Source organism: Sturnus vulgaris, unplaced genomic scaffold, assembly GCF_052056855.1.
Source record: "Sturnus vulgaris isolate bStuVul1 unplaced genomic scaffold, bStuVul1.hap1 Scaffold_151, whole genome shotgun sequence".
In the NCBI taxonomy this organism is placed as follows: Eukaryota; Metazoa; Chordata; class Aves; order Passeriformes; family Sturnidae; genus Sturnus; species Sturnus vulgaris.
This window is the reverse complement of record NW_028276070.1, coordinates 941,327-955,065: the sequence shown is the minus strand read 5'-3', so window position 1 is coordinate 955,065 and position 13,739 is coordinate 941,327.

Genomic DNA, 13,739 nt, shown 5'->3' with positions numbered 1-13,739 from the left:
TTCAGCTGCAAGACTCCGAGAATTCTGCATCCAGACATCATTTCTGGTCCCACTGTCCCTAGTAGAAAGGTGTCATCATTCCAGGTTCCAGGCAGCCTGTACTCAGCATGTGCTTCTACAGTGGGGGTTTGTCGTTTAGGAAAACCTGCTCAGGCTTTTCCCTTCTTTCCTCACAAACAGGAATACTTGTCCTGGGCCTGGATGCAGGCAGAGCCCTGAGGAGAGCACGTGGGACATGGTGCAGTGGGCAGGGACAGCCAGCTGCAGAGTTCAGGGGGAATGGCTTCTGGTGCAGGGCCAGGCATGTCAGTCCCAGCTGGGCCATGTCAGACATGTCCCCAGGCTGGGCTTGGGGAGCAGCTTGTCCAAACAGGGTCAGCCTGGCAAGGGGCTCATTCTTCAGTGGGCCCACACCTCCTAAGGAGACATTCAGCATCAAGATCACCTGGGGAATGCCTAAGTTGCTTCTTCTTTGAACTGAAAAAGAAAAATTACTCCCTTTTATAAAACTGAAAATCATGAGCTGTACCTTGAAATCTTCCTCCTTAAGAGAACTCCAAAGTGACTCCAAGCAGCTGCACAAGGCCTGGAGACTGGAAGACATTGGAAAGAAGACAAAGAGCTCCTGAGGGTTTTCTGTATTTTAATGATCCCCAACGGTGGATTTGGGGCTGAGTCCAGGAGCCCCAGGCACTGAGAGAAGGTTGAAGAAGCTGCTCAAGGAGTCAGAAGCAAAACTCCAAGTCCCTTGGAGCATCACTGGCCCCACTGAGGGCAGGGACTGCCAAAGGCTCCCCAGGGAGTGGTGAGAGCAGATCCTTGAGGCCAGGATTGCAGGAGCCCGAGGCTGTGAGCAGGGAACTGCAATGCTGAGCAAGGCCTGGGCTGGTTGGAGGAAGCAGAAAGGCCAAGGCCTGAGCCCAGGCCTGGGCCAGCAGGGCCTGTCCCTCACAGGTGGCTCGGGGCTATTCCTGGAGCACTGGGATGGGAGAGGCAGCAAGGACAAATGTCATCAAGCTGTGTGACACTCCAGATGCTCATGGAACCAAGGGCCAGTGTGACACAGCAGGGCCTCATGGAAACAAGAGGCCGTGCTGAGCCTGCGCGCCTGTAACACCCCAGAACACTGAAATGCTGAGGGTGAGCAAAGGTTCCTTTACTCGAGTTTGGTGCAGAGTAGAAACCCCAGCCAGATATTCTCAAGAGGTCAAAACGACACAAAAGTGTACTGGAAAAATACAGAAAACCGAGCTCCTTTGGCAAATGATTTCATACAACATCCAATTCAACGTGCATCACTTAGCGTAGCAGGAACATCATTAACTCGGCCCATGTAAGATGGAAACCTTTAGGCATAAAAATGTTAAACTACCCAAAAACATTCCAGTAAAAGAGGATAAGAAGGTTAAAAGAGAAAAAAGAGACAGAAAGACAGAAGATCTCCAGATAGATATGCAGAGAGCTACCAGCTGCTAGGCTTCCAGTGTGGCTGAGACACAGACCCAGGAGATTTCAGGATTCAGACCAGGGCTTGACGTCATGCCCGATTTTTTAAATCCCTAGCGTTTTCTAAGCTCTCCTCTTTTCAGGGACATCTGCTTTCTTACCACGCACTGCTGTGTTTCATTGGCTTTGTGTGGGATTGATTGACGGCTCAACCAATCAGAGCTGGCTGGGCGCTGCCCCTGCTGTGTGATTGATTGACGGCTCAGGCAGTCACAGCTGGGTTTGCTCTGCCCCTGCTGTGTGATTGGCAGATCTGCCAGGCCATGGCTGGGGACGGGGCCCTGTCCCACCTCATTCCAAGGTCTGTCCCAGCCCCGGCCCCACTCGGGCATTCCGAGCATCCCGACGGGTCTGGGGACATTGATGTCATCCAGCCTCTGACAGCGACCATGGGGACACTGCGGAACCTCATGGAACCAAAGAGACCATTTTGACACTCTGGTGCCTCATGCAATCAGGGGCACCTTTGTGAGACTCAGGACCCCAATGGAACCAAGGGTCAGTGATGAAGCTGTGCGGCCCAGAGAACCAAGGAGCCTTTGTTACACAGCAGGGCCACATGGAGCCCAGGGGCCGTGGTGACTCTGCAGGACCTTAGGGAAGCAAGGGGCCATTGTTTACACCAAAGAAGCAGGGAGAATATTGTGACAAGGAGAATATCGGGACACTACAGGGACTCCTGGAATCAAGGAGAACATTGTGACACTGTGAGGCCCCATGGAACCAAGGCAACATGGAACAGGTCTGGCTGGCTGGGCCTCCCAGGGGCCACCTGGCAAGACTGGCTGATCCTGGAATGTTGAGGACTGCCTCTCATCAGCTCCTGGAGCACTAAGGCTCTGTGCTTTCCTTCCTATGGAAAAGTACCAACCCCTTTTGCAGGTTCCCACGGCTGAAACTGATATTCCCCCTGAAAAAGCACTACATACAAGGCTTGCTCCCAGCCAAAATCTGCTAGGAGTAACAGCTCTGGGTGGCCACCGTTTCCTGAGGGCTGCCTCTCATCTACCACTCTAAGGGTCGGTGTGAAGTTTCCCTCATTTTTGCCTCATGACCCTCTCAAGAAGACCTCAAGGACCCCCGCCCAGGTTGACTCTGGACAATGGTTTTCTGGCCTGCTTGAGGTGGGTGCTTGCCAAGGGACTCTTTGCAGGTGTGTTGTGCTCACTGGACTCTGCTGTCATGGTACCAGCTGAAGCCTGCATGTACTGCACGACCGCACCTGTCTCTTGGAGCACCACACAATGCTCCATAAATCTCCCCGCCTCTTGGCCACAAGCCACTCGCTTTGGAAAAGGACTATAAAAGAGCGATCCTCTGGAGAAGACCCTGAGTACTCCCCACGGATGACCACCCTTCCATTGGCTGGCCCACCATGACCTTGGTCTCGTCTGTTGGTAGCTACTTCCCCCTTCCCCTCCTTTTCTCTCTCTAGACTCCGTTTCCTATATCTCTCCCCTCTAGCGCAACTGAATTGTTTGGCATTCAATAAAAATGCATTGCTGTTGTTGAATAAACTGATTTGTCCCCCGCTATTTACCTGTTTGCACCTCTGAGATCGAACAATCCTCGGCCTGTGTTGGCAGATGGTGACACACCCCCACCCCCCCCCCCCATCCCCCATGCCCCTGCTTCTCCCAGTTGATTGCTGATCGTGGTGTGACATGGAATGGAACATCCCTTGGGCCAGTCCAGCCCAGCTGTCCCATCCCTGTTCCCTCAGGAACACTTGCCCATCCCAAGTCCATGGGTTGGAGGGGCTTGCAGACACGCCTCGTGGGGCGAGCACTGTGACAAGGACAGGAGAACAGAACAACATTTACACTTACCAAGGGCAGAGAACAGAAGAGCAGTCTTGGAGAAACGCACAAAGGATGTAGCCGAGGCAAACGGAGCGTGCACAAAACGCAAGGAGAATGTCAGCTCAGCTCTGCAAGGCTGACAAAAGCAGAAGTTATACACAACAATAATATTGCCCTTCCTCAAAAGCGGGGATCAAAGAGCAGTCACCTAAAAAGGACAGTGCATGTTGAAGACACACTCCAAAGAACCATAGAAGGACTTGTGAGAAGGGGTGCAATTATGGCAAATAAATTCCAGGTGGGGTTAACTAATGAATACATCATCAGTGTGAGTGATAAAAGCTCCGATTGCCTGGTGGCCAGTGCACTCGAGTAGATGAAGGATTGCCCAAGTGACCACCATGGTGTAATAAAGAATACCTGCTCTCAAATCCTCAAAACTGTGTTCAAAAGTTGCTATCCAGCAGATTTCAGTATCAGTGGTGTCCCTGACTCCATTATGCCCCTTGCACACTTTCACGAGGGCCCCTTGGTTCCACGAGGCCCTGCTGGATAACAGTGGACCCTTGGTTCCATTTGGGTCTGTACTGTCAAAATGGCCTCCTTAGTTCTGCACTGCCACAATGCTCTCTCCTTGGTGCCACGAGGCCTTGGTGTGTCACAACAGCCTCTCGGTTCCATGAACTGCCATAGTGTCAGCACGGTCTCTTGCATCTGCAGTATCACGATGGACAATTGGTTACAAGCAGCCCCGCTGTGTCACAACGACTACTTGGTTCATGAGGCCCCACAGTGTCACCATGGCCCCTTGGTTCCCCGAGGCCTCGCTGTAGAACAATGGCCTCTCAGTTCCAGGAGGTTTTGTACTGTCAACAGTGCTCTCCTTGGTTCTACAGTGGCTGCTTGCTTCCATAATTCTTCCTCAGTGTCACAGTGGTCTCCTTGGTTCCATGAGGCTCTGCAATGTCCCAATATCCCATCGTTTCCATGAGCTTCTGTCCCATCAACCATGTCCTTTGCTCCAGTGAGGCCCCGCAACGGCACACCGGACCCTTGGCTCCATGAGGTTCCATAGTGTAACATGGGTGCCTTGATTCCAAGAGGTTCTGCTGGGTCACACTGGACCCTTGGTTCCATGAGGTTCCGTGGTATCGCCATGGTTTCCCTGGATCCGCAGTATCGCTACGGACCATAGGTTTCATGCAGCTTTGCTGTGCTACAGTGGCTCCTTGGTTCCATCAAGTGCCACTGTGTAACAAGGGAATCTTGGTCCCATGAGGTTCTGGACTGTCACAATGCTGTCCTTGGTTCTGGACTCTAACAACGGACCCTTGGTTCCACGAGGTTCCATTACGTCACAATGCTCTCCTTGGTTCCACAAGGCCTTGCTTTGTCACAATGGACCCTTGGTTCCATGAGCTTCCGTAGTGTAACCATGGTCTCCTGGGATCTGCATTGTCACAATGGACAATTGGTTGCATGGGAGCCTGCTGTGTCACAAGAGAGCCTTAGCTCCATGAGGTTCTGGACTGTCACAGTGGTCTCCCTGCTTCAACGAGGCCCTGGAGTGTCTCGAGGGCTGCTTGGTTCTGTGAGCTTCCACAACGTCCCAATGGTCTCCTTGTTTCTGCAGTGTCATAGTGGACTCTTGGTTCCATGAGGTTCCTAAATGTCACAGGTCTCCTTGGTTCCATGTGGCCCTGCTGTGTCACCACAGCCCCTTGGTTCCAGGAGTTTCTGGGCTGTCAACAGTGGTTCCTTTGTTCCAATCAGGCACCGCTGTGTCACACTGCACCCTGGCTTCCATGAAGTTCTTCAGTGTCACAGTGGCCCCTTGGATCCATGCGGTCCCATAGTGTCACCATGGTCTCCTTGGACCTGCATTGTCATCAGGGACCATTGGTTCCACGTGGCCTGGCTGTGTCACAGTGATGTGGATTCCGTAATTGCCTTCAGTGTCACAATGGAGCCTTGTTTCTGTGAGGCTCTGAACTGTCACAACTGTCTCCTTGGTTCCATCAGCCCCCGCTGTGTCACAAGGGTCCCCTTGGTTCCATGAGCACACCAAAGCTTTGCATAAACATTGAGCAGCACCTGCTTAACACACCTGGGAACATCTGTCTGCATTCAAAAGACAGGTCACAGCTGAGAAAGGCACCAGCAGCTTCCATCTGCAACAGAGATGCAGGGAAAGGACAAGGACAGAGAATTCAGCTGCAAGACTCCGAGAATTCTGCATCCAGACATCATTTCTGGTCCCACTGTCCCTAGTAGAAAGGTGTCATCATTCCAGGTTCCAGGCAGCCTGTACTCAGCATGTGCTTCTACAGTGGGGGTTTGTCGTTTAGGAAAACCTGCTCAGGCTTTTCCCTTCTTTCCTCACAAACAGGAATACTTGTCCTGGGCCTGGATGCAGGCAGAGCCCTGAGGAGAGCACGTGGGACATGGTGCAGTGGGCAGGGACAGCCAGCTGCAGAGTTCAGGGGGAAGGGCTTCTGGTGCAGGGCCAGGCATGTCAGTCCCAGCTGGGCCATGTCAGACATGTCCCCAGGCTGGGCTTGGGGAGCAGCTTGTCCAAACAGGGTCAGCCTGGCAAGGGGCTCATTCTTCAGTGGGCCCACACCTCCTAAGGAGACATTCAGCATCAAGATCACCTGGGGAATGCCTAAGTTGCTTCTTCTTTGAACTGAAAAAGAAAAATTACTCCCTTTTATAAAACTGAAAATCATGAGCTGTACCTTGAAATCTTCCTCCTTAAGAGAACTCCAAAGTGACTCCAAGCAGCTGCACAAGGCCTGGAGACTGGAAGACATTGGAAAGAAGACAAAGAGCTCCTGAGGGTTTTCTGTATTTTAATGATCCCCAACGGTGGATTTGGGGCTGAGTCCAGGAGCCCCAGGCACTGAGAGAAGGTTGAAGAAGCTGCTCAAGGAGTCAGAAGCAAAACTCCAAGTCCCTTGGAGCATCACTGGCCCCACTGAGGGCAGGGACTGCCAAAGGCTCCCCAGGGAGTGGTGAGAGCAGATCCTTGAGGCCAGGATTGCAGGAGCCCGAGGCTGTGAGCAGGGAACTGCAATGCTGAGCAAGGCCTGGGCTGGTTGGAGGAAGCAGAAAGGCCAAGGCCTGAGCCCAGACCTGGGCCAGCAGGGCCTGTCCCTCACAGGTGGCTCGGGGCTATTCCTGGAGCACTGGGATGGGAGAGGCAGCAAGGACAAATGTCATCAGGCTGTGTGACACTCCAGATGCTCATGGAACCAAGGGCCAGTGTGACACAGCAGGGCCTCATGGAAACAAGAGGCCGTGCTGAGCCTGCGCGCCTGTAACACCGCAGAACACTGAAATGCTGAGGGTGAGCAAAGGTTCCTTTACTCGAGTTTGGTGCAGAGTAGAAACCCCAGCCAGATATTCTCAAGAGGTCAAAACGACACAAAAGTGTACTGGAAAAATACAGAAAACCGAGCTCCTTTGGCAAATGATTTCATACAACATCCAATTCAACGTGCATCACTTAGCGTAGCAGGAACATCATTAACTCGGCCCATGTAAGATGGAAACCTTTAGGCATAAAAATGTTAAACTACCCAAAAACATTCCAGTAAAAGAGGATAAGAAGGTTAAAAGAGAAAAAAGAGACAGAAAGACAGAAGATCTCCAGATAGATATGCAGAGAGCTACCAGCTGCTAGGCTTCCAGTGTGGCTGAGACACAGACCCAGGAGATTTCAGGATTCAGACCAGGGCTTGACGTCATGCCCGATTTTTTAAATCCCTAGCGTTTTCTAAGCTCTCCTCTTTTCAGGGACATCTGCTTTCTTACCACGCACTGCTGTGTTTCATTGCCTTTGTGTGGGATTGATTGACGGCTCAGCCAATCAGAGCTGGCTGGGCGCTGCCCCTGCTGTGTGCTTGATTGACGGCTCAGCCAATCAGAGCTGGCTGGGCGGTGACCCTGCTGTGTGATTGATTGACGGCTCAACCAATCAGAGCTGGCTGGGCGCTGCCCCTGCTGTGTGATTGATTGACGGCTCAACCAATCAGAGCTGGCTGGGCGCTGCCCCTGCTGTGTGATTGATTGACGGCTCAGGCAGTCACAGCTGGGTTTGCTCTGCCCCTGCTGTGTGATTGGCAGATCTGCCAGGCCATGGCTGGGGACGGGGCTCTGTCCCACCTCATTCCAAGGTCTGTCCCAGCCCCGGCCCCACTCGGGCATTCCGAGCATCCCGACGGGTCTGGGGACATTGATGTCATCCAGCCTCTGACAGCGACCATGGGGACACTGCGGAACCTCATGGAACCAAAGAGACCATTTTGACACTCTGGTGCCTCATGCAATCAGGGGCACCTTTGTGAGACTCAGGACCCCAATGGAACCAAGGGTCAGTGATGAAGCTGTGCGGCCCAGAGAACCAAGGAGCCTTTGTTACACAGCAGGGCCACATGGAGCCCAGGGGCCGTGGTGACTCTGCAGGACCTTAGGGAAGCAAGGGGCCATTGTTTACACTACAGAAGCAGGGAGAATATTGTGACAAGGAGAATATCGGGACACTACAGGGACTCCTGGAATCAAGGAGAACATTGTGACACTGTGAGGCCCCATGGAACCAAGGCAACATGGAACAGGTCTGGCTGGCTGGGCCTCCCCGGGGGCCACCTGGCAAGACTGGCTGATCCTGGAATGTTGAGGACTGCCTCTCATCAGCTCCTGGAGCACTAAGGCTCTGTGCTTTCCTTCCTATGGAAAAGTACCAGCCCCTTTTGCAGGTTCCCACGGCTGAAACTGATATTCCCCCTGAAAAAGCACTACATACAAGGCTTGCTCACAGCCAAAATCTGCTAGGAGTAACAGCTCTGGGTGGCCACCGTTTCCTGAGGGCTGCCTCTCATCTACCACTCTAAGGGTCGGTGTGAAGTTTCCCTCATTTTTGCCTCATGACCCTCTCAAGAAGACCTCAAGGACCCCCGCCCAGGTTGACTCTGGACAATGGTTTTCTGGCCTGCTTGAGGTGGGTGCTTGCCAAGGGACTCTTTGCAGGTGTGTTGTGCTCACTGGACTCTGCTGTCATGGTACCAGCTGAAGCCTGCATGTACTGCACGACCGCACCTGTCTCTTGGAGCACCACACAATGCTCCATAAATCTCCCCGCCTCTTGGCCACAAGCCACTCGCTTTGGAAAAGGACTATAAAAGAGCGATCCTCTGGAGAAGACCCTGAGTACTCCCCACGGATGACCACCCTTCCATTGGCTGGCCCACCATGACCTTGGTCTCGTCTGTTGGTAGCTACTTCCCCCTTCCCCTCCTTTTCTCTCTCTATACTCCGTTTCCTATATCTCTCCCCTCTAGCGCAACTGAATTGTTTGGCATTCAATAAAAATGCATTGCTGTTGTTGAATAAACTGATTTGTCCCCCGCTATTTACCTGTTTGCACCTCTGAGATCGAACAATCCTCGGCCTGTGTTGGCAGATGGTGACACACCCCCACCCCCCCCCCCCATCCCCCATGCCCCTGCTTCTCCCAGTTGATTGCTGATCGTGGTGTGACATGGAATGGAACATCCCTTGGGCCAGTCCAGCCCAGCTGTCCCATCCCTGTTCCCTCAGGAACACTTGCCCATCCCAAGTCCATGGGTTGGAGGGGCTTGCAGACACGCCTCGTGGGGCGAGCACTGTGACAAGGACAGGAGAACGGAACAACATTTACACTTACCAAGGGCAGAGAACAGAAGAGCACAGTCTTGGAGAAACGCACAAAGGATGTAGCCGAGGCAAACGGAGCGTGCACAAAACGCAAGGAGAATGTCAGCTCAGCTCTGCAAGGCTGACAAAAGCAGAAGTTATACACAACAATAATATTGCCCTTCCTCAAAAGCGGGGATCAAAGAGCAGTCACCTAAAAAGGACAGTGCATGTTGAAGACACACTCCAAAGAACCATAGAAGGACTTGTGAGAAGGGGTGCAATTATGGCAAATAAATTCCAGGTGGGGTTAACTAATGAATACATCATCAGTGTGAGTGATAAAAGCTCCGATTGCCTGGTGGCCAGTGCACTCGAGTAGATGAAGGATTGCCCAAGTGACCACCATGGTGTAATAAAGAATACCTGCTCTCAAATCCTCAAAACTGTGTTCAAAAGTTGCTATCCAGCAGATTTCAGTATCAGTGGTTGTTGGGGGTTGAATGCTTCGCTTTTCTTTCTGTGGAATTTCTCCCATTGTTATGCTAAGTAATTGTGGCTACACCTTAAAACGACAGATAATGTTCTCTTGTAGGGGGGTGGCTGGAGGGGGAGGGGGGGGGAACCGGAAAAGGAAAGGTGGGATAGGGGGGTCTGGAGCGGGGGACGCTCTCTCGCTTGGCTCCTGGAGTGGGAAGACAACCTGGGCTCTGCTCTGGCATCTTCCCCTGTCATCCCAGCGCTGAGATCCACGCTCCCTGCCTTTGGACATCGCTCCGCTGCTCTCCCAGCTCACCCTACTACCTCCGGACACTCTGCTGAGCGCCACGACCGACACCGTGAGGGGGGAGTAACTTTCCCCATCCTCTCTCTCTCCCCTGGGCCGCGGCCGCCATCACCCAGCCCTCTTCAACTGCGCGGGACCTGCCCTGCCCCCACAGCACCGGTAACAGCACAGGGAGACGGCCTGCGGCCAGAAGGGACTGGAGCGGAGCTAGACTGTTTCTGTTGCCAATTTGTATAGCTGTTGTTGTTTCTTCTGCTTTGTTAAATACCAGTAAAGAACTGTTATTCTCATCCCCATATCTCCTGCCTGAAGGTGTCTGAATTGGACCTAAAATAATTAAAAGGGAGGGGGGTTGCACTCTGCATGGCAGAAAAGGGGCTCCTGCCTTTCCTTAGACCATACCTGTCTTTCAAACCGAGACAGTGGTGTCCCTGACTCCATTATGCCCCTTGCACACTTTCACGAGGGCCCCTTGGTTCCACGAGGCCCTGCTGGATAACAGTGGACCCTTGGTTCCATTTGGGTCTGTACTGTCAAAATGGCCTCCTTAGTTCTGCACTGCCACAATGCTCTCTCCTTGGTGCCACGAGGCCTTGGTGTGTCACAACAGCCTCTCGGTTCCATGAACTGCCATAGTGTCAGCACGGTCTCTTGCATCTGCAGTATCACGATGGACAATTGGTTACAAGCAGCCCCGCTGTGTCACAACGACTACTTGGTTCATGAGGCCCCACAGTGTCACCATGGCCCCTTGGTTCCCCGAGGCCTCGCTGTAGAACAATGGCCTCTCAGTTCCAGGAGGTTTTGTACTGTCAACAGTGCTCTCCTTGGTTCTACAGTGGCTGCTTGCTTCCATAATTCTTCCTCAGTGTCACAGTGGTCTCCTTGGTTCCATGAGGCTCTGCAATGTCCCAATATCCCATCGTTTCCATGAGCTTCTGTCCCATCAACCATGTCCTTTGCTCCAGTGAGGCCCCGCAACGGCACACCGGACCCTTGGCTCCATGAGGTTCCATAGTGTAACATGGGTGCCTTGATTCCAAGAGGTTCTGCTGGGTCACACTGGACCCTTGGTTCCATGAGGTTCCGTGGTATCGCCATGGTTTCCCTGGATCCGCAGTATCGCTACGGACCATAGGTTTCATGCAGCTTTGCTGTGCTACAGTGGCTCCTTGGTTCCATCAAGTGCCACTGTGTAACAAGGGAATCTTGGTCCCATGAGGTTCTGGACTGTCACAATGCTGTCCTTGGTTCTGGACTCTAACAACGGACCCTTGGTTCCACGAGGTTCCATTACGTCACAATGCTCTCCTTGGTTCCACAAGGCCTTGCTTTGTCACAATGGACCCTTGGTTCCATGAGCTTCCGTAGTGTAACCATGGTCTCCTGGGATCTGCATTGTCACAATGGACAATTGGTTGCATGGGAGCCTGCTGTGTCACAAGAGAGCCTTAGCTCCATGAGGTTCTGGACTGTCACAGTGGTCTCCCTGCTTCAACGAGGCCCTGGAGTGTCTCGAGGGCTGCTTGGTTCTGTGAGCTTCCACAACGTCCCAATGGTCTCCTTGTTTCTGCAGTGTCATAGTGGACTCTTGGTTCCATTAGGTTCCTAAATGTCACAGGTCTCCTTGGTTCCATGTGGCCCTGCTGTGTCACCACAGCCCCTTGGTTCCAGGAGTTTCTGGGCTGTCAACAGTGGTTCCTTTGTTCCAATCAGGCACCGCTGTGTCACACTGCACCCTGGCTTCCATGAAGTTCTTCAGTGTCACAGTGGCCCCTTGGATCCATGCGGTCCCATAGTGTCACCATGGTCTCCTTGGACCTGCATTGTCATCAGGGACCATTGGTTCCATGTGGCCTGGCTGTGTCACAGTGATGTGGATTCCGTAATTGCCTTCAGTGTCACAATGGAGCCTTGTTTCTGTGAGGCTCTGAACTGTCACAACTGTCTCCTTGGTTCCATCAGCCCCCGCTGTGTCACAAGGGTCCCCTTGGTTCCATGAGCACACCAAAGCTTTGCATAAACATTGAGCAGCACCTGCTTAACACACCTGGGAACATCTGTCTGCATTCAAAAGACAGGTCACAGCTGAGAAAGGCACCAGCAGCTTCCATCTGCAACAGAGATGCAGGGAAAGGACAAGGACAGAGAATTCAGCTGCAAGACTCCGAGAATTCTGCATCCAGACATCATTTCTGGTCCCACTGTCCCTAGTAGAAAGGTGTCATCATTCCAGGTTCCAGGCAGCCTGTACTCAGCATGTGCTTCTACAGTGGGGGTTTGTCGTTTAGGAAAACCTGCTCAGGCTTTTCCCTTCTTTCCTCACAAACAGGAATACTTGTCCTGGGCCTGGATGCAGGCAGAGCCCTGAGGAGAGCACGTGGGACATGGTGCAGTGGGCAGGGACAGCCAGCTGCAGAGTTCAGGGGGAAGGGCTTCTGGTGCAGGGCCAGGCATGTCAGTCCCAGCTGGGCCATGTCAGACATGTCCCCAGGCTGGGCTTGGGGAGCAGCTTGTCCAAACAGGGTCAGCCTGGCAAGGGGCTCATTCTTCAGTGGGCCCACACCTCCTAAGGAGACATTCAGCATCAAGATCACCTGGGGAATGCCTAAGTTGCTTCTTCTTTGAACTGAAAAAGAAAAATTACTCCCTTTTATAAAACTGAAAATCATGAGCTGTACCTTGAAATCTTCCTCCTTAAGAGAACTCCAAAGTGACTCCAAGCAGCTGCACAAGGCCTGGAGACTGGAAGACATTGGAAAGAAGACAAAGAGCTCCTGAGGGTTTTCTGTATTTTAATGATCCCCAACGGTGGATTTGCGGCTGAGTCCAGGAGCCCCAGGCACTGAGAGAAGGTTGAAGAAGCTGCTCAAGGAGTCAGAAGCAAAACTCCAAGTCCCTTGGAGCATCACTGGCCCCACTGAGGGCAGGGACTGCCAAAGGCTCCCCAGGGAGTGGTGAGAGCAGATCCTTGAGGCCAGGATTGCAGGAGCCCGAGGCTGTGAGCAGGGAACTGCAATGCTGAGCAAGGCCTGGGCTGGTTGGAGGAAGCAGAAAGGCCAAGGCCTGAGCCCAGACCTGGGCCAGCAGGGCCAGTCCCTCACAGGTGGCTCGGGGCTATTCCTGGAGCACTGGGATGGGAGAGGCAGCAAGGACAAATGTCATCAGGCTGTGTGACACTCCAGATGCTCATGGAACCAAGGGCCAGTGTGACACAGCAGGGCCTCATGGAAACAAGAGGCCGTGCTGAGCCTGCGCGCCTGTAACACCGCAGAACACTGAAATGCTGAGGGTGAGCAAAGGTTCCTTTACTCGAGTTTGGTGCAGAGTAGAAACCCCAGCCAGATATTCTCAAGAGGTCAAAACGACACAAAAGTGTACTGGAAAAATACAGAAAACCGAGCTCCTTTGGCAAATGATTTCATACAACATCCAATTCAACGTGCATCACTTAGCGTAGCAGGAACATCATTAACTCGGCCCATGTAAGATGGAAACCTTTAGGCATAAAAATGTTAAACTACCCAAAAACATTCCAGTAAAAGAGGATAAGAAGGTTAAAAGAGAAAAAAGAGACAGAAAGACAGAAGATCTCCAGATAGATATGCAGAGAGCTACCAGCTGCTAGGCTTCCAGTGTGGCTGAGACACAGACCCAGGAGATTTCAGGATTCAGACCAGGGCTTGACGTCATGCCCGATTTTTTAAATCCCTAGCGTTTTCTAAGCTCTCCTCTTTTCAGGGACATCTGCTTTCTTACCACGCACTGCTGTGTTTCATTGGCTTTGTGTGGGATTGATTGACGGCTCAGCCAATCAGAGCTGGCTGGGCGCTGCCCCTGCTGTGTGCTTGATTGACGGCTCAGCCAATCAGAGCTGGCTGGGCGGTGACCCTGCTGTGTGATTGATTGACGGCTCAACCAATCAGAGCTGGCTGGGCGCTGCCCCTGCTGTGTGATTGATTGACGGC